This window comes from Rhinoderma darwinii, chromosome 3, assembly GCF_050947455.1.
Source record: "Rhinoderma darwinii isolate aRhiDar2 chromosome 3, aRhiDar2.hap1, whole genome shotgun sequence".
NCBI lineage: Eukaryota > Metazoa > Chordata > Amphibia > Anura > Rhinodermatidae > Rhinoderma > Rhinoderma darwinii.
This window is the reverse complement of record NC_134689.1, coordinates 414,259,214-414,283,279: the sequence shown is the minus strand read 5'-3', so window position 1 is coordinate 414,283,279 and position 24,066 is coordinate 414,259,214. Positions and strand designations below refer to the sequence as shown.

The 24,066-nt window shown below is 37.0% G+C and overlaps 18 non-coding genes across 18 annotated transcripts; all 18 read right to left on the bottom strand.

Moving 5' to 3' along the window:
• Positions 1 to 368: 368 nt before the first annotated feature.
• TRNAQ-CUG (transfer RNA glutamine (anticodon CUG)) lies at positions 369 to 440 on the bottom strand. Its single transcript has one exon. It is a non-coding gene; the product is annotated as a tRNA-Gln (tRNA).
• Positions 441 to 2,435: 1,995 nt separating this feature from the next.
• On the bottom strand, positions 2,436 to 2,507 carry TRNAQ-CUG (transfer RNA glutamine (anticodon CUG)). Its single transcript has one exon. It is a non-coding gene; the product is annotated as a tRNA-Gln (tRNA).
• A 617-nt stretch (positions 2,508 to 3,124) lies between these two features.
• Positions 3,125 to 3,196, bottom strand: TRNAQ-CUG (transfer RNA glutamine (anticodon CUG)). The gene has a single exon. It is a non-coding gene; the product is annotated as a tRNA-Gln (tRNA).
• Positions 3,197 to 3,813: 617 nt separating this feature from the next.
• On the bottom strand, positions 3,814 to 3,885 carry TRNAQ-CUG (transfer RNA glutamine (anticodon CUG)). The gene has a single exon. It is a non-coding gene; the product is annotated as a tRNA-Gln (tRNA).
• A 617-nt stretch (positions 3,886 to 4,502) lies between these two features.
• TRNAQ-CUG (transfer RNA glutamine (anticodon CUG)) lies at positions 4,503 to 4,574 on the bottom strand. The gene has a single exon. It is a non-coding gene; the product is annotated as a tRNA-Gln (tRNA).
• A 1,307-nt stretch (positions 4,575 to 5,881) lies between these two features.
• On the bottom strand, positions 5,882 to 5,953 carry TRNAQ-CUG (transfer RNA glutamine (anticodon CUG)). Its single transcript has one exon. It is a non-coding gene; the product is annotated as a tRNA-Gln (tRNA).
• Positions 5,954 to 6,570: 617 nt separating this feature from the next.
• Positions 6,571 to 6,642, bottom strand: TRNAQ-CUG (transfer RNA glutamine (anticodon CUG)). Its single transcript has one exon. It is a non-coding gene; the product is annotated as a tRNA-Gln (tRNA).
• Positions 6,643 to 7,948: 1,306 nt separating this feature from the next.
• TRNAQ-CUG (transfer RNA glutamine (anticodon CUG)) lies at positions 7,949 to 8,020 on the bottom strand. Its single transcript has one exon. It is a non-coding gene; the product is annotated as a tRNA-Gln (tRNA).
• Positions 8,021 to 8,637: 617 nt separating this feature from the next.
• Positions 8,638 to 8,709, bottom strand: TRNAQ-CUG (transfer RNA glutamine (anticodon CUG)). Its single transcript has one exon. It is a non-coding gene; the product is annotated as a tRNA-Gln (tRNA).
• Positions 8,710 to 9,326: 617 nt separating this feature from the next.
• TRNAQ-CUG (transfer RNA glutamine (anticodon CUG)) lies at positions 9,327 to 9,398 on the bottom strand. Its single transcript has one exon. It is a non-coding gene; the product is annotated as a tRNA-Gln (tRNA).
• A 617-nt stretch (positions 9,399 to 10,015) lies between these two features.
• On the bottom strand, positions 10,016 to 10,087 carry TRNAQ-CUG (transfer RNA glutamine (anticodon CUG)). The gene has a single exon. It is a non-coding gene; the product is annotated as a tRNA-Gln (tRNA).
• Positions 10,088 to 11,394: 1,307 nt separating this feature from the next.
• On the bottom strand, positions 11,395 to 11,466 carry TRNAQ-CUG (transfer RNA glutamine (anticodon CUG)). Its single transcript has one exon. It is a non-coding gene; the product is annotated as a tRNA-Gln (tRNA).
• Positions 11,467 to 12,083: 617 nt separating this feature from the next.
• TRNAQ-CUG (transfer RNA glutamine (anticodon CUG)) lies at positions 12,084 to 12,155 on the bottom strand. Its single transcript has one exon. It is a non-coding gene; the product is annotated as a tRNA-Gln (tRNA).
• Positions 12,156 to 12,773: 618 nt separating this feature from the next.
• On the bottom strand, positions 12,774 to 12,845 carry TRNAQ-CUG (transfer RNA glutamine (anticodon CUG)). Its single transcript has one exon. It is a non-coding gene; the product is annotated as a tRNA-Gln (tRNA).
• A 1,997-nt stretch (positions 12,846 to 14,842) lies between these two features.
• Positions 14,843 to 14,914, bottom strand: TRNAQ-CUG (transfer RNA glutamine (anticodon CUG)). Its single transcript has one exon. It is a non-coding gene; the product is annotated as a tRNA-Gln (tRNA).
• A 2,679-nt stretch (positions 14,915 to 17,593) lies between these two features.
• Positions 17,594 to 17,665, bottom strand: TRNAQ-CUG (transfer RNA glutamine (anticodon CUG)). The gene has a single exon. It is a non-coding gene; the product is annotated as a tRNA-Gln (tRNA).
• A 2,305-nt stretch (positions 17,666 to 19,970) lies between these two features.
• On the bottom strand, positions 19,971 to 20,042 carry TRNAQ-CUG (transfer RNA glutamine (anticodon CUG)). The gene has a single exon. It is a non-coding gene; the product is annotated as a tRNA-Gln (tRNA).
• A 1,977-nt stretch (positions 20,043 to 22,019) lies between these two features.
• On the bottom strand, positions 22,020 to 22,091 carry TRNAQ-CUG (transfer RNA glutamine (anticodon CUG)). Its single transcript has one exon. It is a non-coding gene; the product is annotated as a tRNA-Gln (tRNA).
• Between the last annotated feature and the right edge of the window lie 1,975 nt (positions 22,092 to 24,066).

Genomic DNA, 24,066 nt, shown 5'->3' with positions numbered 1-24,066 from the left:
GAATTTCAGTTGACTGAAAACTTAACTGTTGTAACCAGTGTCAGGCAGCTACTGCCAAGGCAAAAAGACTGTAAATTAGTTTCCATTTGGATAATCTACTATGTGGCTAATACTAATTTCCAACGTCTGTCTGTACTGAACACCCTACGAGCTGGAAGTAGAGCCAGTATTTGCATTACATGCCATAAAAAGACTCTTCAAATTTGTTAATTTTATATGCCCTCAAATACATTGGTTTAATTATCTCTACGAGAGAATATTATCACATTTTTTTTGTTGTTAAATCGTGTTTATGGCGTACAACAATCACTATCAATACAATACCTCATTGAAAAAGGATTACACTAAGAAGGAGGTAAACTGTGGCAAGGTCCCACCGAGAGTTGAACTCGGATTGCTGAATTCAGAGTCCAGAGTGCTAACCATTACACCATGGAACCCTTGACAATAGAGTGCAGTTTGGATATATCTACTAAACAGGCAGTACGTGTAATTACAATAACAGGTCGGCTATCATTCAAAATCGACCTCCCACAATAATCAAGAGGGCACAGCTTCTGTGCCTGCATGATCACCAAGATGTACAATTATTTTCTATTGCGGTTATATAACAAAAGCTAGAACCCTGCATTTGGAAAGTGAAAATACTATTAACAACTCAATGGGAAAAAACTGGGAAATTAAATTATAAATTTCAGTTGACTGAAAACTTAACTGTTGTAACCAGTGTCAGGCAGCTACTGCCAAGGCAAAAAGACTGTAAATTAGTTTCCATTTGGATAATCTACAATGTGGATAATACTAATTTCCAAGGTCTGTCTGTACTGAACACCCTACGAGCTGGAAGTAGAGCCAGTGTTTGCATTACATGCCATAAAAAGACTCTTTAAATTTGTTAATTTTATATGCCCTCAATTACATTGGTTTAATTATCTCTACGAGAGAATATTATCACATTTTTTTTGTTGTTAAATCGTGTTAATGGCGTACAACAATCACTATCAATACAATACCTCGTTGAAAAAGGATTACACTCAGAAGGAAGTAAACTGTGGCAAGGTCCCACCGAGAGTTGAACTTGGATTGCTGGATTCAGAGTGCAGAGTGCTAACCATTAAACCATGGAACCCTTGACAATATAGTGCAGTTTGGATATTTCTACTAAACAGGCAGTACGTGTAATTACAATAACAGGTCGGCTATCATTCAAAATCGACCTCCCACAATAATCAAGAGGGCATAGCTTCTGTGCCTACATGATCACCAAGATGTACAATTATTTTCTATTGCGGTTATATAACAAAAGCTAGAACCCTGCATTTGGAAAGGGAAAATACTATTAACAACTCAATGGGAAAAAACTGGGAAATGAAATTATAAATTTCAGTTGACTGAAAACTTAACTGTTGTAATCAGTGTCAGGCAGCTACTGCCAAGACAAAAAGACTGTAAATTAGTTTCCATTTGGATAATCTACAATGTGGATAATACTAATTTCCAAGGTCTGTCTGTACTGAACACCCTACGAGCTGGAAGTAGAGCCAGTGTTTGCATTACATGCCATAAAAAGACTCTTTAAATTTGTTAATTTTATATGCCCTCAAATACATTGGTTTAATTATCTCTACGAGAGAATATTATCACATTTTTTTTGTTGTTAAATCGTGTTTATGGCGTACAACAATCACTATCAATACAATACCTCATTGAAAAAGGATTACACTAAGAAGGAGGTAAACTGTGGCAAGGTCCCACCAAGAGTTGAACTCGGATTGCTGGATTCAGAGTGCAGAGTGCTAACCATTAAACCATGGAACCCTTGACAATATAGTGCAGTTTGGATATTTCTACTAAACAGGCAGTACGTGTAATTACAATAACAGGTCGGCTATCATTCAAAATCGACCTCCCACAATAATCAAGAGGGCATAGCTTCTGTGCCTACATGATCACCAAGATGTACAATTATTTTCTATTGCGGTTATATAACAAAAGCTAGAACCCTGCATTTGGAAAGGGAAAATACTATTAACAACTCAATGGGAAAAAACTGGGAAATGAAATTATGAATTTCAGTTGACTGAAAACTTAACTGTTGTAACCAGTGTCAGGCAGCTACTGCCAAGGCAAAAGGACTGTAAATTAGTTTCCAATTGGATAATCTACAATGTGGATCATACTAATTTCCAAGGTCTGTCTGTACTGAACACCCTACGAGCTGGAAGTAGAGCCAGTGTTTGCATTACATGCCATAAAAAGACTCTTTAAATTTGTTAATTTTATATGCCCTCAAATACATTGGTTTAATTATCTCTACGAGAGAATATTATCACATTTTTTTTGTTGTTAAATCGTGTTTATGGCGTACAACAATCACTATCAATACAATACCTCATTGAAAAAGGATTACACTCAGAAGGAAGTAAACTGTGGCAAGGTCCCACCGAGAGTTGAACTCGGATTGCTGAATTCAGAGTCCAGAGTGCTAACCATTACACCATGGAACCCTTGACAATAGAGTGCAGTTTGGATATTTCTACTAAACAGGCAGTACGTGTAATTACAATAACAGGTCGGCTATCATTCAAAATCGACCTCCCACAATAATCAAGAGGGCATAGCTTCTGTGCCTGCATGATCACCAAGATGTACAATTATTTTCTATTGCGGTTATATAACAAAAGCTAGAACCCTGCATTTGGAAAGGGAAAATACTATTAACAACTCAATGGGAAAAAACTGGGAAATGAAATTATGAATTTCAGTTGACTGAAAACTTAACTGTTGTAACCAGTGTCAGGCAGCTACTGCCAAGGCAAAAGGACTGTAAATTAGTTTCCAATTGGATAATCTACAATGTGGATCATACTAATTTCCAAGGTCTGTCTGTACTGAACACCCTACGAGCTGGAAGTAGAGCCAGTGTTTGCATTACATGCCATAAAAATACTCTTTAAATCTGTTAATTTTATATGCCCTCAAATACATTGGTTTAATTATCTCTACGAGAGAATATTATCACATTTTTTTTGTTGTTAAATCGTGTTTATGGCGTACAACAATCACTATCAATACAATACCTCATTGAAAAAGGATTACACTCAGAAGGAAGTAAACTGTGGCAAGGTCCCACCGAGAGTTGAACTCGGATTGCTGAATTCAGAGTCCAGAGTGCTAACCATTACACCATGGAACCCTTGACAATAGAGTGCAGTTTGGATATTTCTACTAAACAGGCAGTACGTGTAATTACAATAACAGGTCGGCTATCATTCAAAATCGACCTCCCACAATAATCAAGAGGGCATAGCTTCTGTGCCTGCATGATCACCAAGATGTACAATTATTTTCTATTGCGGTTATATAACAAAAGCTAGAACCCTGCATTTGGAAAGGGAAAATACTATTAACAACTCAATGGGAAAAAACTGGGAAATTAAATTATGAATTTCAGTTGACTGAAAACTTAACTGTTGTAACCAGTGTCAGGCAGCTACTGCCAAGGCAAAAGGACTGTAAATTAGTTTCCAATTGGATAATCTACAATGTGGATCATACTAATTTCCAAGGTCTGTCTGTACTGAACACCCTACGAGCTGGAAGTAGAGCCAGTGTTTGCATTACATGCCATAAAAAGACTCTTTAAATTTGTTAATTTTATATGCCCTCAAATACATTGGTTTAATTATCTCTACGAGAGAATATTATCACATTTTTTTTGTTGTTAAATCGTGTTTATGGCGTACAACAATCACTATCAATACAATACCTCATTGAAAAAGGATTACACTCAGAAGGAAGTAAACTGTGGCAAGGTCCCACCGAGAGTTGAACTCGGATTGCTGAATTCAGAGTCCAGAGTGCTAACCATTACACCATGGAACCCTTGACAATAGAGTGCAGTTTGGATATTTCTACTAAACAGGCAGTACGTGTAATTACAATAACAGGTCGGCTATCATTCAAAATCGACCTCCCACAATAATCAAGAGGGCATAGCTTCTGTGCCTGCATGATCACCAAGATGTACAATTATTTTCTATTGCGGTTATATAACAAAAGCTAGAACCCTGCATTTGGAAAGGGAAAATACTATTAACAACTCAATGGGAAAAAACTGGGAAATTAAATTATGAATTTCAGTTGACTGAAAACTTAACTGTTGTAACCAGTGTCAGGCAGCTACTGCCAAGGCAAAAGGACTGTAAATTAGTTTCCAATTGGATAATCTACAATGTGGATCATACTAATTTCCAAGGTCTGTCTGTACTGAACACCCTACGAGCTGGAAGTAGAGCCAGTGTTTGCATTACATGCCATAAAAAGACTCTTTAAATTTGTTAATTTTATATGCCCTCAAATACATTGGTTTAATTATCTCTACGAGAGAATATTATCACATTTTTTTTGTTGTTAAATCGTGTTTATGGCGTACAACAATCACTATCAATACAATACCTCATTGAAAAAGGATTACACTCAGAAGGAAGTAAACTGTGGCAAGGTCCCACCGAGAGTTGAACTCGGATTGCTGAATTCAGAGTCCAGAGTGCTAACCATTACACCATGGAACCCTTGACAATAGAGTGCAGTTTGGATATTTCTACTAAACAGGCAGTACGTGTAATTACAATAACAGGTCGGCTATCATTCAAAATCGACCTCCCACAATAATCAAGAGGGCATAGCTTCTGTGCCTGCATGATCACCAAGATGTACAATTATTTTCTATTGCGGTTATATAACAAAAGCTAGAACCCTGCATTTGGAAAGGGAAAATACTATTAACAACTCAATGGGAAAAAACTGGGAAATGAAATTATGAATTTCAGTTGACTGAAAACTTAACTGTTGTAACCAGTGTCAGGCAGCTACTGCCAAGGCAAAAAGACTGTAAATTAGTTTCCATTTGGATAATCTACTATGTGGATAATACTAATTTCCAAGGTCTGTCTGTACTGAACACCCTACGAGCTGGAAGTAGAGCCAGTGTTTGCATTACATGCCATAAAAAGACTCTTTAAATTTGTTAATTTTATATGCCCTCAAATACATTGGTTTAATTATCTCTACGAGAGAATATTATCACATTTTTTTTGTTGTTAAATCGTGTTTATGGCGTACAACAATCACTATCAATACAATACCTCATTGAAAAAGGATTACTGAGTGGAAGGAAGTAAACTGTGGCAAGGTCCCACCGAGAGTTGAACTCGGATTGCTGGATTCAGAGTCAAGAGTGCTAAACATTATACCATGGAACCCTTGACAATAGAGTGCAGTTTGGATATTTCTACTAAACAGGCAGTACGTGTAATTACAATAACAGGTCGGCTATCATTCAAAATCGACCTCCCACAATAATCAAGAGGGCATAGCTTCTGTGCCTGCATGATCACCAAGATGTACAATTAATTTATATTGCGGTTATATAACAAAAGCTAGTACCCTGCATTTGGAAAGGGAAAATACTATTAACAACTCAATGGGAAAAAACTGGGAAATGAAATTATGAATTTCAGTTGACTGAAAACTTAACTGTTGTAACCAGTGTCAGGCAGCTACTGCCAAGGCAAAAAGACTGTAAATTAGTTTCCATTTGGATAATCTACTATGTGGATAATACTAATTTCCAAGGTCTGTCTGTACTGAACACCCTACGAGCTGGAAGTAGAGCCAGTGTTTGCATTACATGCCATAAAAAGACTCTTTAAATTTGTTAATTTTATATGCCCTCAAATACATTGGTTTAATTATCTCTACGAGAGAATATTATCACATTTTTTTTGTTGTTAAATCGTGTTTATGGCGTACAACAATCACTATCAATACAATACCTCATTGAAAAAGGATTACACTCAGAAGGAAGTAAACTGTGGCAAGGTCCCACCGAGAGTTGAACTCGGATTGCTGGATTCAGAGTCCAGAGTGCTAACCATTACACCATGGAACCCTTGAGAATAAAGTGCAGTTTGGATATTTCTACTAAACAGGCAGTACGTGTAATTACAATAACAGGTCGGCTATCATTCAAAATCGACCTCCCACAATAATCAAGAGGGCATAGCTTCTGTGCCTACATGATCACCAAGATGTACAATTATTTTCTATTGCGGTTATATAACAAAAGCTAGAACCCTGCATTTGGAAAGGGAAAATACTATTAACAACTCAATGGGAAAAAACTGGGAAATGAAATTATGAATTTCAGTTGACTGAAAACTTAACTGTTGTAACCAGTGTCATGCAGCTACTGCCAAGGCAAAAAGACTGTAAATTAGTTTCCATTTGGATAATCTACTATGTGGATAATACTAATTTCCAAGGTCTGTCTGTACTGAACACCCTACGAGCTGGAAGTAGAGCCAGTGTTTGCATTACATGCCATAAAAAGACTCTTTAAATTTGTTAATTTTATATGCCCTCAATTACATTGGTTTAATTATCTCTACGAGAGAATATTATCACATTTTTTTTGTTGTTAAATCGTGTTTATGGCGTACAACAATCACTATCAATACAATACCTCATTGAAAAAGGATTACACTCAGAAGGAAGTAAACTGTGGCAAGGTCCCACCGAGAGTTGAACTCGGATTGCTGAATTCAGAGTCCAGAGTGCTAACCATTACACCATGGAACCCTTGACAATAGAGTGTAGTTTGGATATTTCTACTAAACAGGCAGTACGTGTAATTACAATAACAGGTCGGCTATCATTCAAAATCGACCTCCCACAATAATCAAGAGGGCATAGCTTCTGTGCCTGCATGATCACCAAGATGTACAATTATTTTCTATTGCGGTTATATAACAAAAGCTAGAACCCTGCATTTGGAAAGGGAAAATACTATTAACAACTCAATGGGAAAAAACTGGGAAATGAAATTATGAATTTCAGTTGACTGAAAACTTAACTGTTGTAACCAGTGTCAGGCAGCTACTGCCAAGGCAAAAAGACTGTAAATTAGTTTCCATTTGGATAATCTACTATGTGGCTAATACTAATTTCCAACGTCTGTCTGTACTGAACACCCTACGAGCTGGAAGTAGAGCCAGTATTTGCATTACATGCCATAAAAAGACTCTTCAAATTTGTTAATTTTATATGCCCTCAAATACATTGGTTTAATTATCTCTACGAGAGAATATTATCACATTTTTTTTGTTGTTAAATCGTGTTTATGGCGTACAACAATCACTATCAATACAATACCTCATTGAAAAAGGATTACACTAAGAAGGAGGTAAACTGTGGCAAGGTCCCACCGAGAGTTGAACTCGGATTGCTGAATTCAGAGTCCAGAGTGCTAACCATCACACCATGGAACCCTTGACAATAGAGTGTAGTTTGGATATTTCTACTAAACAGGCAGTACGTGTAATTACAATAACAGGTCGGCTATCATTCAAAATCGACCTCCCACAATAATCAAGAGGGCATAGCTTCTGTGCCTGCATGATCACCAAGATGTACAATTATTTTCTATTGCGGTTATATAACAAAAGCTAGAACCCTGCATTTGGAAAGGGAAAATACTATTAACAACTCAATGGGAAAAAACTGGGAAATGAAATTATGAATTTCAGTTGACTGAAAACTTAACTGTTGTAACCAGTGTCAGGCAGCTACTGCCAAGGCAAAAAGACTGTAAATTAGTTTCCATTTGGATAATCTACTATGTGGCTAATACTAATTTCCAACGTCTGTCTGTACTGAACACCCTACGAGCTGGAAGTAGAGCCAGTATTTGCATTACATGCCATAAAAAGACTCTTCAAATTTGTTAATTTTATATGCCCTCAAATACATTGGTTTAATTATCTCTACGAGAGAATATTATCACATTTTTTTTGTTGTTAAATCGTGTTTATGGCGTACAACAATCACTATCAATACAATACCTCATTGAAAAAGGATTACACTAAGAAGGAGGTAAACTGTGGCAAGGTCCCACCGAGAGTTGAACTCGGATTGCTGAATTCAGAGTCCAGAGTGCTAACCATTACACCATGGAACCCTTGACAATAGAGTGCAGTTTGGATATATCTACTAAACAGGCAGTACGTGTAATTACAATAACAGGTCGGCTATCATTCAAAATCGACCTCCCACAATAATCAAGAGGGCATAGCTTCTGTGCCTGCATGATCACCAAGATGTACAATTATTTTCTATTGCGGTTATATAACAAAAGCTAGAACCCTGCATTTGGAAAGGGAAAATACTATTAACAACTCAATGGGAAAAAACTGGGAAATGAAATTATGAATTTCAGTTGACTGAAAACTTAACTGTTGTAACCAGTGTCAGGCAGCTACTGCCAAGGCAAAAGGACTGTAAATTAGTTTCCAATTGGATAATCTACAATGTGGATCATACTAATTTCCAAGGTCTGTCTGTACTGAACACCCTACGAGCTGGAAGTAGAGCCAGTGTTTGCATTACATGCCATAAAAAGACTCTTTAAATTTGTTAATTTTATATGCCCTCAAATACATTGGTTTAATTATCTCTACGAGAGAATATTATCACATTTTTTTTGTTGTTAAATCGTGTTTATGGCGTACAACAATCACTATCAATACAATACCTCATTGAAAAAGGATTACACTCAGAAGGAAGTAAACTGTGGCAAGGTCCCACCGAGAGTTGAACTCGGATTGCTGAATTCAGAGTCCAGAGTGCTAACCATTACACCATGGAACCCTTGACAATAGAGTGCAGTTTGGATATTTCTACTAAACAGGCAGTACGTGTAATTACAATAACAGGTCGGCTATCATTCAAAATCGACCTCCCACAATAATCAAGAGGGCATAGCTTCTGTGCCTGCATGATCACCAAGATGTACAATTATTTTCTATTGCGGTTATATAACAAAAGCTAGAACCCTGCATTTGGAAAGGGAAAATACTATTAACAACTCAATGGGAAAAAACTGGGAAATGAAATTATGAATTTCAGTTGACTGAAAACTTAACTGTTGTAACCAGTGTCAGGCAGCTACTGCCAAGGCAAAAGGACTGTAAATTAGTTTCCAATTGGATAATCTACAATGTGGATCATACTAATTTCCAAGGTCTGTCTGTACTGAACACCCTACGAGCTGGAAGTAGAGCCAGTGTTTGCATTACATGCCATAAAAATACTCTTTAAATCTGTTAATTTTATATGCCCTCAAATACATTGGTTTAATTATCTCTACGAGAGAATATTATCACATTTTTTTTGTTGTTAAATCGTGTTTATGGCGTACAACAATCACTATCAATACAATACCTCATTGAAAAAGGATTACACTCAGAAGGAAGTAAACTGTGGCAAGGTCCCACCGAGAGTTGAACTCGGATTGCTGAATTCAGAGTCCAGAGTGCTAACCATTACACCATGGAACCCTTGACAATAGAGTGCAGTTTGGATATTTCTACTAAACAGGCAGTACGTGTAATTACAATAACAGGTCGGCTATCATTCAAAATCGACCTCCCACAATAATCAAGAGGGCATAGCTTCTGTGCCTGCATGATCACCAAGATGTACAATTATTTTCTATTGCGGTTATATAACAAAAGCTAGAACCCTGCATTTGGAAAGGGAAAATACTATTAACAACTCAATGGGAAAAAACTGGGAAATTAAATTATGAATTTCAGTTGACTGAAAACTTAACTGTTGTAACCAGTGTCAGGCAGCTACTGCCAAGGCAAAAGGACTGTAAATTAGTTTCCAATTGGATAATCTACAATGTGGATCATACTAATTTCCAAGGTCTGTCTGTACTGAACACCCTACGAGCTGGAAGTAGAGCCAGTGTTTGCATTACATGCCATAAAAAGACTCTTTAAATTTGTTAATTTTATATGCCCTCAAATACATTGGTTTAATTATCTCTACGAGAGAATATTATCACATTTTTTTTGTTGTTAAATCGTGTTTATGGCGTACAACAATCACTATCAATACAATACCTCATTGAAAAAGGATTACACTCAGAAGGAAGTAAACTGTGGCAAGGTCCCACCGAGAGTTGAACTCGGATTGCTGAATTCAGAGTCCAGAGTGCTAACCATTACACCATGGAACCCTTGACAATAGAGTGCAGTTTGGATATTTCTACTAAACAGGCAGTACGTGTAATTACAATAACAGGTCGGCTATCATTCAAAATCGACCTCCCACAATAATCAAGAGGGCATAGCTTCTGTGCCTGCATGATCACCAAGATGTACAATTATTTTCTATTGCGGTTATATAACAAAAGCTAGAACCCTGCATTTGGAAAGGGAAAATACTATTAACAACTCAATGGGAAAAAACTGGGAAATGAAATTATGAATTTCAGTTGACTGAAAACTTAACTGTTGTAACCAGTGTCAGGCAGCTACTGCCAAGGCAAAAAGACTGTAAATTAGTTTCCATTTGGATAATCTACTATGTGGATAATACTAATTTCCAAGGTCTGTCTGTACTGAACACCCTACGAGCTGGAAGTAGAGCCAGTGTTTGCATTACATGCCATAAAAAGACTCTTTAAATTTGTTAATTTTATATGCCCTCAAATACATTGGTTTAATTATCTCTACGAGAGAATATTATCACATTTTTTTTGTTGTTAAATCGTGTTTATGGCGTACAACAATCACTATCAATACAATACCTCATTGAAAAAGGATTACTGAGTGGAAGGAAGTAAACTGTGGCAAGGTCCCACCGAGAGTTGAACTCGGATTGCTGGATTCAGAGTCAAGAGTGCTAAACATTATACCATGGAACCCTTGACAATAGAGTGCAGTTTGGATATTTCTACTAAACAGGCAGTACGTGTAATTACAATAACAGGTCGGCTATCATTCAAAATCGACCTCCCACAATAATCAAGAGGGCATAGCTTCTGTGCCTGCATGATCACCAAGATGTACAATTAATTTATATTGCGGTTATATAACAAAAGCTAGTACCCTGCATTTGGAAAGGGAAAATACTATTAACAACTCAATGGGAAAAAACTGGGAAATGAAATTATGAATTTCAGTTGACTGAAAACTTAACTGTTGTAACCAGTGTCAGGCAGCTACTGCCAAGGCAAAAAGACTGTAAATTAGTTTCCATTTGGATAATCTACTATGTGGATAATACTAATTTCCAAGGTCTGTCTGTACTGAACACCCTACGAGTTGGAAGTAGAGCCAGTGTTTGCATTACATGCCATAAAAAGACTCTTTAAATTTGTTAATTTTATATGCCCTCAAATACATTGGTTTAATTATCTCTACGAGAGAATATTATCACATTTTTTTTGTTGTTAAATCGTGTTTATGGCGTACAACAATCACTATCAATACAATACCTCATTGAAAAAGGATTACACTCAGAAGGAAGTAAACTGTGGCAAGGTCCCACCGAGAGTTGAACTCGGATTGCTGGATTCAGAGTCCAGAGTGCTAACCATTACACCATGGAACCCTTGAGAATAAAGTGCAGTTTGGATATTTCTACTAAACAGGCAGTACGTGTAATTACAATAACAGGTCGGCTATCATTCAAAATCGACCTCCCACAATAATCAAGAGGGCATAGCTTCTGTGCCTACATGATCACCAAGATGTACAATTATTTTCTATTGCGGTTATATAACAAAAGCTAGAACCCTGCATTTGGAAAGGGAAAATACTATTAACAACTCAATGGGAAAAAACTGGGAAATGAAATTATGAATTTCAGTTGACTGAAAACTTAACTGTTGTAACCAGTGTCAGGCAGCTACTGCCAAGGCAAAAAGACTGTAAATTAGTTTCCATTTGGATAATCTACTATGTGGATAATACTAATTTCCAAGGTCTGTCTGTACTGAACACCCTACGAGCTGGAAGTAGAGCCAGTGTTTGCATTACATGCCATAAAAAGACTCTTTAAATTTGTTAATTTTATATGCCCTCAAATACATTGGTTTAATTATCTCTACGAGAGAATATTATCACATTTTTTTTGTTGTTAAATCGTGTTTATGGCGTACAACAATCACTATCAATACAATACCTCATTGAAAAAGGATTACACTCAGAAGGAAGTAAACTGTGGCAAGGTCCCACCGAGAGTTGAACTCGGATTGCTGGATTCAGAGTCCAGAGTGCTAACCATTACACCATGGAACCCTTGAGAATAAAGTGCAGTTTGGATATTTCTACTAAACAGGCAGTACGTGTAATTACAATAACAGGTCGGCTATCATTCAAAATCGACCTCCCACAATAATCAAGAGGGCATAGCTTCTGTGCCTACATGATCACCAAGATGTACAATTATTTTCTATTGCGGTTATATAACAAAAGCTAGAACCCTGCATTTGGAAAGGGAAAATACTATTAACAACTCAATGGGAAAAAACTGGGAAATGAAATTATGAATTTCAGTTGACTGAAAACTTAACTGTTGTAACCAGTGTCAGGCAGCTACTGCCAAGGCAAAAAGACTGTAAATTAGTTTCCATTTGGATAATCTACTATGTGGATAATACTAATTTCCAAGGTCTGTCTGTACTGAACACCCTACGAGCTGGAAGTAGAGCCAGTGTTTGCATTACATGCCATAAAAAGACTCTTTAAATTTGTTAATTTTATATGCCCTCAAATACATTGGTTTAATTATCTCTACGAGAGAATATTATCACATTTTTTTTGTTGTTAAATCGTGTTTATGGCGTACAACAATCACTATCAATACAATACCTCATTGAAAAAGGATTACTGAGTGGAAGGAAGTAAACTGTGGCAAGGTCCCACCGAGAGTTGAACTCGGATTGCTGGATTCAGAGTCCAGAGTGCTAACCATTATACCATGGAACCCTTGACAATAGAGTGCAGTTTGGATATTTCTACTAAACAGGCAGTACGTGTAATTACAATAACAGGTCGGCTATCATTCAAAATCGACCTCCCACAATAATCAAGAGGGCATAGCTTCTGTGCCTGCATGATCACCAAGATGTACAATTAATTTATATTGCGGTTATATAACAAAAGCTAGTACCCTGCATTTGGAAAGGGAAAATACTATTAACAACTCAATGGGAAAAAACTGGGAAATGAAATTATGAATTTCAGTTGACTGAAAACTTAACTGTTGTAACCAGTGTCAGGCAGCTACTGCCAAGGCAAAAAGACTGTAAATTAGTTTCCATTTGGATAATCTACTATGTGGATAATACTAATTTCCAAGGTCTGTCTGTACTGAACACCCTACGAGTTGGAAGTAGAGCCAGTGTTTGCATTACATGCCATAAAAAGACTCTTTAAATTTGTTAATTTTATATGCCCTCAAATACATTGGTTTAATTATCTCTACGAGAGAATATTATCACATTTTTTTTGTTGTTAAATCGTGTTTATGGCGTACAACAATCACTATCAATACAATACCTCATTGAAAAAGGATTACTGTGTGGAAGGAAGTAAACTGCGGCAAGCTCCCACCAAGAGTTGAACTCGGATTGCTGGATTCAGAGTCCAGAGTGCTAACCACTACACCATGGAACCGTTGACAATAGAGTGCAGTTTGGATATTTCTACTAAACAGGCAGTACGTGTAATTACAATAACAGGTCGGCTATCATTCAAAATCGACCTCCCACAATAATCAAGAGGGCATAGCTTCTGTGCCTGCATGATCACCAAGATGTACAATTATTTTCTATTGCGGTTATATAACAAAAGCTAGAACCCTGCATTTGGAAAGGGAAAATACTATTAACAACTCAATGGGAAAAAACTGGGAAATGAAATTATGAATTTCAGTTGACTGAAAACTTAACTGTTGTAACCAGTGTCAGGCAGCTACTGCCTAGGCAAAAAGACTGTAAATTAGTTTCCATTTGGATAATCTACAATGTGGATAATACTAATTTCCAAGGTCTGTCTGTACTGAACACCCTATGAGCTGGAAGTAGAGCCAGTGTTTGCATTACATGCCATAAAAAGACTCTTTAAGTTTGTTAATTTTATATGCCCTAAAATACATTGGTTTAATTATCTCTACGAGAGAATATTATCACATTTTTTTTGTTGTTAAATCGTGTTTATGGCGTACAGCAATCACTATCAATACAATACCTCATTGAAAAAGGATTACACTCAGAAGGAAGTAAACTGTGGCAAGGTCTCACTGAGAGTTGAGCTCGGATTGCTGGATTCAGAGTCCAGAGTGCTAACCATTACACCATGGAACCCTTGACAATAGAGTGCAGTTTGGATATTTCTACTAAACAGGCAGTACGTGTAATTACAATAACAGGTCGGCTATCATTCAAAATCGACCTCCCACAATAATCAAGAGGGCATAGCTTCTGTGCCTGCATGATCACTGAGATGTACAACTATTTTCTATTGCGGTTATATAACAAAAGCTAGAACCCTGCATTTGGAAAGGGAAAATACTATTACCAACTCAATGGGAAAAAACTGGGAAATGAAATTATGAATTTCAGTTGACTGAAAACTTAACTGTTGTAACCAGTGTCAGGCAGCTACTGCCAAGGCAAAAAGACTGTAAATTAGTTTCCATTTGGATAATCTACTATGTGGATAATACTAATTTCCAAGGTCTGTCTGTACTGAACACCCTACGAGCTGGAAGTAGAGCCAGTGTTTGCATTACATGCCATAAAAAGACTCTTTAAATTTGTTAATTTTATATGCCCTCAAATACATTGGTTTAATTATCTCTACGAGAGAATATTATCACATTTTTTTTGTTGTTAAATCGTGTTTATGGCGTACAACAATCACTATCAATACAATACCTCATTGAAAAAGGATTACTGAGTGGAAGGAAGTAAACTGTGGCAAGGTCCCACCGAGAGTTGAACTCGGATTGCTGGATTCAGAGTCCAGAGTGCTAACCATTATACCATGGAACCCTTGACAATAGAGTGCAGTTTGGATATTTCTACTAAACAGGCAGTACGTGTAATTACAATAACAGGTCGGCTATCATTCAAAATCGACCTCCCACAATAATCAAGAGGGCATAGCTTCTGTGCCTGCATGATCACCAAGATGTACAATTATTTTCTATTGCGGTTATATAACATAAGCTAGAACCCTGCATTTGGAAAGGGAAAATACTATTAACAACTCAATGGGAAAAAACTGGGAAATTAAATTATGAATTTCAGTTGACTGAAAACTTAACTGTTGTAACCAGTGTCAGGCAGCTACTGCCTAGGCAAAAAGACTGTAAATTAGTTTCCATTTGGATAATCTACAATGTGGATAATACTAATTTCCAAGGTCTGTCTGTACTGAACACCCTATGAGCTGGAAGTAGAGCCAGTGTTTGCATTACATGCCATAAAAAGACTCTTTAAGTTTGTTAATTTTATATGCCCTAAAATACATTGGTTTAATTATCTCTACGAGAGAATATTATCACATTTTTTTTGTTGTTAAATCGTGTTTATGGCGTACAACAATCACTATCAATACAATACCTCATTGAAAAAGGATTACACTCAGAAGGAAGTAAACTGTGGCAAGGTCTCACCGAGAGTTGAGCTCGGATTGCTGGATTCAGAGTCCAGAGTGCTAACCATTACACCATGGAACCCTTGACAATAGAGTGCAGTTTGGATATTTCTACTAAACAGGCAGTACGTGTAATTACAATAACAGGTCGGCTATCATTCAAAATCGACCTCCCACAATAATCAAGAGGGCATAGCTTCTGTGCCTGCATGATCACTGAGATGTACAACTATTTTCTATTGCGGTTATATAACAAAAGCGAGAACCCTGCATTTGGAAAGGGAAAATACTATTACCAACTCAATGGGAAAAAACTGGGAAATGAAATTATGAATTTCAGTTGACTGAAAACTTAACTGTTGTAACCAGTGTCAGGCAGCTACTGCCAAGGCAAAAAGACTGTAAATTAGTTTCCATTTGGATAATCTACTATGTGGATAATACTAATTTCCAAGGTCTGTCTGTACTGAACACCCTACGAGCTGGAAGTAGAGCCAGTGTTTGCATTACATGCCATAAAAAGACTCTTTAAATTTGTTAATTTTATATGCCCTCAAATACATTGGTTTAATTATCTCTACGAGAGAATATTATCACATTTTTTTTGTTGTTAAATCGTGTTTATGGCGTACAACAATCACTATCAATACAATACCTCATTGAAAAAGGATTACACTCAGAAGGAAGTAAACTGTGGCAAGGTCTCACCGAGAGTTGAGCTCGGATTGCTGGATTCAGAGTCCAGAGTGCTAACCATTACACCATGGAACCCTTGACAATAGAGTGCAGTTTGGATATTTCTACTAAACAGGCAGTACGTGTAATTACAATAACAGGTCGGCTATCATTCAAAATCGACCTCCGACAATAATCAAGAGGGCATAGCTTCTGTGCCTGCATGATCACCAAGATGTACAATTAATTTATATTGCGGTTATATAACAAAAGCTAGTACCCTGCATTTGGAAAGGGAAAATACTATTAACAACTCAATGGGAAAAAACTGGGAAATGAAATTATGAATTTCAGTTGACTGAAAACTTAACTGTTGTAACCAGTGTCAGGCAGCTAATGCCAAGGCAAAAAGACTGTAAATTTGTTTCCAATTGGATAATCTACAATGTGGATCATACTAATTTCCAAGATCTGTCAGTACTGAACACCCTACGAGCTGGAAGTAGAGCCAGTGTTTGCATTACATGCCATAAAAAGACTCTTTAAGTTTGTTAATTTTATATGCCCTAAAATACATTGGTTTAATTATCTCTACGAGAGAATATTATCACATTTTTTTTGTTGTTAAATCATGTTTATGGCGTACAACAATCACTATCAATACAATACCTCATTGAAAAAGGATTACACTCAGAAGGAAGTAAACTGTGGCAAGGTCTCACCGAGAGTTGAGCTCGGATTGCTGGATTCAGAGTCCAGAGTGCTAACCATTACACCATGGAACCCTTGACAATAGAGTGCAGTTTGGATATTTCTACTAAACAGGCAGTACGTGTAATTACAATAACAGGTCGGCTATCATTCAAAATCGACCTCCCACAATAATCAAGAGGGCATAGCTTCTGTGCCTGCATGATCACCAAGATGTACAATTAATTTATATTGCGGTTATATAACAAAAGCTAGTACCCTGCATTTGGAAAGGGAAAATACTATTAACAACTCAATGGGAAAAAACTGGGAAATTAAATTATGAATTTCAGTTGACTGAAAACTTAACTGTTGTAACCAGTGTCAGGCAGCTACTGCCAAGGCAAAAAGACTGTAAATTTGTTTCCAATTGGATAATCTACAATGTGGATCATACTAATTTCCAAGGTCTGTCTGTACTGAACACCCTACGAGCTGGAAGTAGAGCCAGTGTTTGCATTACATGCCATAAAAAGACTCTTTAAGTTTGTTAATTTTATATGCCCTCAAATACATTGGTTTAATTATCTCTACGAGAGAATATTATCACATTTTTTTTGTTGTTAAATCGTGTTTATGGCGTACAACAATCACTATCAATACCTCATTGTAAAAGGATTACACTCAGAAGGAAGTAAACTGCGGCAAGGTCCCACCAAGAGTTGAACTCGGATTGCTGGATTCAGAGTCCAGAGTGCTAACCATTACACCATGGAACCCTTGACAATAGAGTGCAGTTTGGATATTTCTACTAAACAGGCAGTACGTGTAATTACAATAACAGGTCGGCTATCATTTAAAATCGACCTCCCACAATAATCAAGAGGGCATAGCTTCTGTGCCTGCATGATCACCAAGATGTACAATTATTTTCTATTGCGGTTATATAACAAAAGCTAGAACCCTGCATTTGGAAAGGGAAAATACTATTAATAACTCAATGGGAAAAAACTGGGAAATGAAATTATGAATTTCAGTTGACTGAAAACTTAACTGTTGTAACCAGTGTCAGGCAGCTACTGCCAAGGCAAAAAGACTGTAAATTAGTTTCCAATTTGATAATCTACAATGTGGATCATACTAATTTCCAAGGTCTGTCTGTACTGAACACCCTACGAGCTGGAAGTAGAGCCAGTGTTTGCATTACATGCCATAAAAAGACTCTTTAAATTTGTTAATTTTATATGCCCTCAATTACATTGGTTTAATTATCTGTACAAGAGAATATTATCAAATTTTTTGTTGTTGTTAAATCGTGTTTATGGCGTACAACAATCACTATCAATACCTCATTGTAAAAGGATTACACTCAGAAGGAAGTAAACTGTGGCAAGGTCCCACTGAGAGTTGACCTCGGATTGCTTGATTCAGAGTCCAGAGTGCTAACCATTACACCATGGAACCCCTGACAATAGAGTGCAGTTTGGATATTTCTACTAAACAGGCAGTACGTGTAATTACAATAACAGGTCGGCTATCATTCAAAATCGACCTCCCACAATAATCAAGAGGGCATAGCTTCTGTGCCTGCATGATCACCAAGATGTACAATTATTTTCTATTGCGGTTATATAACAAAAGCTAGAACCCTGCATTTGGAAAGGGAAAATACTATTAACAACTCAATGGGAAAAAACTGGGAAATGAAATTATGAATTTCAGTTGACTGAAAACTTAACTGTTGTAACCAGTGTCAGGCAGCTACTGCCAAGGCAAAAAGACTGTAAATTAGTTTCCAATTGGATAATCTACATCGTGGATCATACTAATTTCCAAGGTCTGTCTGTACTGAACACACTACGAGCTGGAAGTAGAGCCAGTGTTTGCATTACATGCCATAAAAAGACTCTTTAAATTTGTTAATTTTATATGCCCTCAATTACATTGGTTTAATTATCTCTACGAGAGAATATTATCAAATTTTTTTTGTTGTTAAATCGTGTTTATGGCGTACAACAATCACTATCAATACCTCATTGTAAAAGGATTACACTCAGAAGGAAGTAAACTGTGCCAAGGTCCCACCGAGAGTTGAACTCGGATTGCTGGATTCAGAGTCCAGACCATTACACCATGGAACCCTTGACAATAGAGTGCAGTTTGGATATTTCTACTAAACAGGCAGTACGTGTAATTACAATAACAGGTCGGCTATCATTCAAAATCGACCTCCCACAATAATCAAGAGGGCATAGCTTCTGTGCCTGCATGATCACCAAGATGTACAATTATTTTCTATTGCGGTTATATAACAAAAGCTAGAACCCTGCATTTGGAAAGGGAAAATACTATTAACAACTCAATGGGAAAAAACTGGGAAATGAAATTATGAATTTCAGTTGACTGAAAACTTAAGGGTATGTGCACACACACTAATTACGTCCGTAATTGACGGACGTATTTCGGCCGCAAGTCCCGGACCGAACACACTGCAGGGAGCCGGGCTCCTAGCATCATACTTATGTACGACGCTAGGAGTCCCTGCCTCGCTGCAGGACAACTGTCCCGTACTGTAAACATGATTATACTACGGGACAGTTGTCCTGCAGCAAGGCAGGGACTCCTAGCGTCGTACATAAGTATGATGCTAGGAGCCCGGCTCCCTGCACTGTGTTCGGTCCGGGACTTGCGGCCGAAATACGTCCGTTCCTTACGGACGTAATTAGTGTGTGTGCACATACCCTAACTGTTGTAACCAGTGTCAGGCAGCTACTGCCAAGCCAAAAAGACTGTAAATTAGTTTCCAATTGGATAATCTACAATGTGGATCATACTAATTTCCAAGGTCTGTCTGTACTGAACACCCTACGAGCTGGATGTAGAGCCAGTGTTTGCATTACATGCCATAAAAAGACTCTTTAAATTTGTTGATTTTATATGCCCTCAATTACATTGGTTTAATTATCTCTACGAGAGAATATTATCACATTTTTTTTGTTGTTAAATCGTGTTTATGGCGTACAACAATCACTATCAATACCTCATTGTAAAAGGATTACACTCAGAAGGAAGTAAACTGTGGCAAGGTCCCACCGAGAGTTGAACTCGGATTGCTGGATTCAGAGTCCAGATTGCTAACCATTACACCATGGAACCCTTGACAATAGAGTGCAGTTTGGATATTTCTACTAAACAGGCAGTACGTGTAATTACAATAACAGGTCGGCTATCATTCAAAATCGACCTCCCACAATAATCAAGAGGGCATAGCTTCTGTGCCTGCATGATCACCAAGATGTACAATTATTTTCTATTGCGGTTATATAACAAAAGCTAGAACCCTGCATTTGGAAAGGGAAAATACTATTAACAACTCAATGGGAAAAAACTGGGAAATGAAATTATGAATTTCAGTTGACTGAAAACTTAACTTTTGTAACCAGTGTCAGGCAGCTACTGCCAAGGCAAAAAGACTGTAAATTAGTTTCCAATTGGATAATCTACAATGTGCATCATACTAATTTCCAAGGTCTGTCTGTACTGAACACCCTACGAGCTGGAAGTAGAGCCAGTGTTTGCATTACGTGCCATAAAAAGACTCTTTAAATTTGTTAATTTTATATGCTCTCAATTACATTGGTTTAATTATCTCTACGAGAGAATATGATCACATTTTTTTTGTTGTTAAATCGTGTTTATGGCGTACAACAATCACTATCAATACCTCATTGTAAAAGGATTACACTCAGAAGGAATTAAACTGTGCCAAGGTCCCACCGAGAGTTGAACTCGGATTGCTTGATTCAGAGTCCAGACCATTACACCATGGAACCCTTGACAATAGAGTGCAGTTTGGATATTTCTACTAAACAGGCAGTACGTGTAATTACAATAACAGGTCGGCTATCATTCAAAATCGACCTCCCACAATAATCAAGAGGGCATTGCTTCTGTGCCTGCATGATCACCAAGATGTACAATTAATTTCTATTGCGGTTATATAACAAAAGCTAGTACCCTGCATTTGGAAAGGGAAAATACTATTAACAACTCAATGGGAAAAAACTAGGAAATTAAATTATGAATTTCAGTTGACTGAAAACTTAACTGTTGTAACCAGTGTCAGGCAGCTACTGCGAAGGCAAAAAGACTGTAAATTAGTTTCCATTTGGATAATCTACTATGTGGATAATACTAATTTCCAAGGTCTGTCTGTACTGAACACCCTACGAGCTGGAAGTAGAGCCAGTGTTTGCATTACATGCCATAAAAAGACTCTTTAAATTTGTTAATTTTATATGCCCTCAAATACATTGGTTTAATTATCTCTACGAGAGAATATTATCAAATTTTTTATGTTGTTAATTCGTGTTTATGGCATACAACAATCACTATCAATACAATACCTCATTGAAAAAGGATTACACTCAGAAGGAAGTAAACTGTGGCAAGGTCCCACGAGAGATGAACTCGGATTGCTGGATTCAGAGTCCAGAGTGCTAACCATTACACCATGGAACCCTTGACAATAGAGTGCAGTTTGGATATTTCTACTAAACAGGCAGTACGTGTAATTACAATAACAGGTCGGCTATCATTCAAAATCGACCTCCCACAATAATCAAGAGGGCATAGCTTCTGTGCCTGCATGATCACCAAGATGTACAATTATTTTCTATTGCGGTTATATAACAAAAGCTAGAACCCTGCATTTGGAAAGGGAAAATACTATTAACAACTCAATGGGAAAAAACTGGGAAATGCAATTATGAATTTCAGTTGACTGAAAACTTAACTGTTGTAACCAGTGTCAGGCAGCTACTGCCAAGGCAAAAAGACCGTAAATTAGTTTCCAATTGGATAATCTACAATGTGGATCATACTAATTTCCAAGGTCTGTCTGTACTGAACACCCTACGAGCTGGAAGTAGAGCCAGTGTTTGCATTACGTGCCATAAAAAGACTCTTTAAATTTGTTAATTTTATATGCTCTCAATTACATTGGTTTAATTATCTCTACGAGAGAATATGATCACATTTTTTTTGTTGTTAAATCGTGTTTATGGCGTACAACAATCACTATCAATACCTCATTGTAAAAGGATTACACTCAGAAGGAAGTAAACTGTGGCAAGGTCCCACCGAGAGTTGACCTCGGATTGCTGGATTCAGAGTCCAGAGTGCTAACCATTACACCATGGAACCCTTGACAATAGAGTGCAGTTTGGATATTTCTACTAAACAGGCAGTACGTGTAATTACAATAACAGGTCGGCTATCATTCAAAATCGACCTCCCACAATAATCAAGAGGGCATAGCTTCTGTGCCTGCATGATCACCAAGATGTACAATTATTTTCTTTTGCGGTTATATAACAAAAGCTAGAACCCTGCATTTGGAAAGGGAAAATACTATTAACAACTCAATGGGAAAAAACTGGGAAATTAAATTATGAATTTCAGTTGACTGAAAACTTAACTGTTGTAACCAGTGTCAGGCAGCTACTGCCAAGGCAAAAAGACTGTAAATTAGTTTCCAATTGGATAATCTACAATGTGGATCATACTAATTTCCAAGGTCTGTCTGTACTGAATACCCTACGAGCTGGAAGTAGAGCCAGTGTTTGCATTACATGCCATAAAAAGACTCTTTAAATTTGTTAATTTTATATGCCCTCAATTACATTGGTTTAATTATCTCTACGAGAGAATATTATCACATTTTTTTTGTTGTTAAATCGTGTTTATGGCGTACAACAATCACTGTCAATACCTCATTGTAAAAGGATTACACTCAGAAGGAAGTAAACTGTGTCAAGGTCCCACCGAGAGTTGACCTCGGATTGCTGGATTCAGAGTGCTAACCATTACACCATGGAACCCTTGACAATAGAGTGCAGTTTGGATATTTCTACTAAACAGGCAGTACGTGTAATTACAATAACAGGTCGGCTATCATTCAAATTCGACCTCCCACAATAATCAAGAGGGCATAGCTTCTGTGCCTGCATGATCACCAAGATGAACAATTATTTTCTATTGCAGTTATATAACAAAAGCTAGAACCCTGCATTTGGAAAGGGAAAATACTATTAACAACTCAATGGGAAAAAACTGGGAAATGAAATTATGAATTTCAGTTGACTGAAAACTTAACTGTTGTAACCAGTGTCAGGCAGCTACTGCCAAGGCAAAAAGACTGTAAATTAGTTTCCAATTGGATAATCTACAATGTGGATCATACTAATTTCCAAGGTCTGTCTGTACTGAACACCCTACGAGCTGGAAGTAGACCCAGTGTTTGCATTACATGCCATAAAAAAGACTCTTTAAATTTGTTAATTTTATATGCCCTCAATTACATTGGTTTAATTATCTCTACGAGAGAATATTATTACATTTTTTTTGTTGTTAAATCGTGTTTATGGCGTACAACAATCACTATCAATACAATACCTCATTGAAAAAGGATTACACTCAGAAGGAATTAATTTGTGGCAACGTCCCACCAAGAATTGAACTTGGATTGCTGGATTCAGAGTCCAGAGTGCTATCTATTACACTATGTAACCCTCGACAATAGAGTGCAGTTTGGATATTTCTACTAAACAGGCAGTACGTGTAATTACAATAACAGGTCGGCTATCATTCAAAATCGACCTCCCACAATAATCAAGAGGGCATAGCTTCTGTGCCTGCCTGATCACCAAGATGTACTATTATTTTCTATTGCGGTTATATAAAAAAAGCTAGAACCCTGCATTTGGAAAGGGAAAATACTATTAACAACTCAATGGGAAAAAACTGGGAAATGAAATTATGAATTTCAGTTGACTGAAAACTTAACTGTTGTAACCAGTGTAAGGCAGCTACTGCCAAGGCAAAAATACTGTAAATTAGTTTCCATTTGGATAATCTACAATGTGGATAATACTAATTACCAAGGTCTGTCTGTACTGAACACACTACGAGCTGGAAGTAGAGCCAGTGTTTGCATTACATGCATAAAAAGACTCTTTAAATTTGTTAATTTTATATGCCCTCAATTACATTGGTTTAATTATCTCTACAAGAGAATATTATCACATTTTTTTTGTTGTTAAATCGTGTTTATGGCGTACAACAATCACTATCAATACAATACCTCATTGAAAAAGGATTACACTCAGAAGGAAGTAAA